This window comes from Grammomys surdaster, unplaced genomic scaffold, assembly GCF_004785775.1.
Source record: "Grammomys surdaster isolate TR1022 unplaced genomic scaffold, NIH_TR_1.0 126036, whole genome shotgun sequence".
Taxonomy (NCBI): domain Eukaryota; kingdom Metazoa; phylum Chordata; class Mammalia; order Rodentia; family Muridae; genus Grammomys; species Grammomys surdaster.
The window spans coordinates 447,685-450,428 of NW_021620849.1; the positions used below are offsets into that span (position 1 = coordinate 447,685).

General features: G+C 38.0%; 1 pseudogene; it reads right to left on the reverse strand.

Annotated features, from left to right (window-relative positions):
- Nucleotides 1-1,690: 1,690 nt before the first annotated feature.
- Nucleotides 1,691-1,840, reverse strand: LOC114610362 (annotated as a pseudogene).
- Nucleotides 1,841-2,744: the final 904 nt, after the last annotated feature.

The following is a 2,744-nucleotide window of genomic DNA, read 5'->3' on the forward strand; positions in this document are numbered from 1 at the left end:
GAGACAAAAAGATCACTGGGGATTCCTGGACAGCTAGTCTTGTGCAATCAGTGATCTAACAAGAGACATTTTCTCAAAAAATAAAGCATTGTTCTTGTTTGAGTATTATTTAGGGGCCTAACCCCTTCAGCCTAACCATTTCTTAGCTGTAAGGAAACTTCTATCATCTATTCTTGCCATGGCCTCTTAACATGTGACCATGACCACAAAGTAATGAAGCAAAGAAACTGAGTTTTCTAAAATGTAAGCCAACATACACACATTGAGGGAACGCTGACCAACACATTGGGCAAACACCCATCTAGCTACATAATAAACCTACAAAGTAGCGTGGGTGATCCTCTACAAATTCATCTATGTCAGTAGATCATTGTTATTCATTGCTTCATTGCTGGGTAATATCAGATGGTATGGAAACATTTGTATAAATATTGACCTTTAGAAGGACATCTGGGTTGCTTCTAGTTGGTGAATATCCTTAGGAGAGCGTCTGTGATGATTTCTGTGGAGAGTGCCATGAAAGAAAAGTTTTCAGATACCTAGGATATATGTTCAGGAACACAATTGCGGATTCATGCAGTAGTTACATGTTCAATTTTAAAGAGATTTCCAGGGAGGTTTCAAGGTGGTTTGTGCCATTTTTCATTCCCAACAGCCATATATGAGAAAACAAGTTTCTCTGCACCCTGACTATCATCTTTGGAGTTTCTATTTTCTTTTGTCTCTGGATGTTAAAACTTCCTCAGCACCATTTATTGAAAAGTTATTCTAAAATCATGGAATTGCACACACAGTTGACAAATGCCACAGGTCTCTGAAACACACTGTTTACTATGTTTATAATCTATTTGCTCTCTGTCCTTTGTTACTTCCATATACATCTAGGTTCCCCATTCTGCCCTTAGAGACTACTTCCAGGAAAATGTAAGGTTCTGGCATACTACCATGGCTTTGCTCATACTAGCATGAAAATGATGGGCTTCTCAGGAGCTTCTACTTGATAATGAGGTGGGAGTAAGAGGGGAAATATAACAACTAGGTGGTGCCTGCTTTCTAAGTCTCCACTGTGCCTCCTCTGACTTAACCTAACTGAGTACAAGTAGGACTTACAACATCACCCCCAGGTAGAATAGAACCCAGCCTGTCTGTGTCCTTCCGATTCACCTTACCCAGGGGTTTGGATTGACTTTCCTGCTGGGTTCCTTTCCTCATTAAGTTTTCTCTGCTATCCTTCCAATTAGCAAAGTGGTTAGGAAAGAGCCAGTCTAGATCTCCCACTGGAACATTGCTGAAATGTGTGTATGTGAAAACATACTTGTTCTGTGGCTTTTGTCTGGGATGTCATGTCTATTGTCTAGAAAGTTTTATATTCCTTTGATGCACATTTCTTATTCATTAGAACATGTATAGAGGACAGGACTTTGAAGGGACATTTGGTCTAGCCTTTTGAAGCTACCATTATCCTGTTCCAAATCCACTATATGTGAGGCAAGAGGAAATTCCAAGGAGGTCACCAAGTATTTTCTCTGTTTTCTGTAGCTCAACATTATTTACCTCTTCATTTTTAGGCATTGCATGTTTATTATAAATACAATGTTCAAGAATGTTGTACTTAGAGCAAGAAAATGTAGAAAACATCAAGTACTACATATTCCTAGCCCCAGAAGTCTGTATTTTATAGGGGTTAATGTAAAAGCAGTCTTCCATTACACAAATTATGCGGTTGAGTCTCAAATTTGGAGAAAATTGTGGGGGTCAGAACATTGGGAGTGCAATGGATAAATCTTGCCCTAAGACAACCATTTTCATGATAATGTTATCTCCCCTGCCAGGTAAGTATCAGAAATCTATTATTAATGCCCAAACTAAATGTTCACTATTTTGTTAAAGTAGAATCTTTCATTTGTCTCCACTCCCAATCTGTCTTGCTGTCTTGGCAATCATTGCTAGTGTTCTTGGTTTCTGTATAGACAGGTTCTTTACATTCTTTATCTTGCAACCTATGTAAGAGTGTGTGTTTGTGTGTGTGTGTGTGTGTGTGTGTGTCTATGTGTCTATGTGTCTATGTGTCTATGTGTCTGTGTGTGTGTTAAGACAATGCTGCACAACGATCACTAGCAATGTATTTCTGGAAACACTTTAAGTTTGGTGATTCTTTTGTTTTTATGGTTTAGACATTTCCAAGTGTACTTTGCATGTAGCATTTCAAATCCAGTTGAAGTAATTTTAGTATCTATAGTTGTGTCAAAATTGCTATGCATGCAGTATAATTTAAGGCTCATTTGTTTCACTCTCCTTTGAATTTTAAAAATTTTATTCCCATCTTGATTTTGGATGTGTTTCATAATTATATAGAATAAAATACAAATCTAAGTTAAATACATGACATAAGGTGTATATACAGATGCCTGAAGATTCCCTGCCTCTTTGTTCTTCTTCCAGAACTTACTTGAAGCATTAAGTTCATTGCATAAAACTTATGATGAGAAATGTATTTTGTTTCTGACTTTTGATTCTGTTATTATACTTTTGCTGTGTTTGCAGAGGTTGGGAAGGGGCTTCTGTATCCATTTATCCATGGATGTGTACAGTGTAGATCTACATTGAGAGCTTTCTGAATTGTGGTCTCACCTGCCAACCCATTTTGGACTCTCTTTTCTTCTTAACCTTTTCTGATCCTTCTTGAAAGCCCCCCTCCTCTCTCTCTCTCTCTCTCTCTCTCTCTCTCTCTCTCTCTCTCTCTC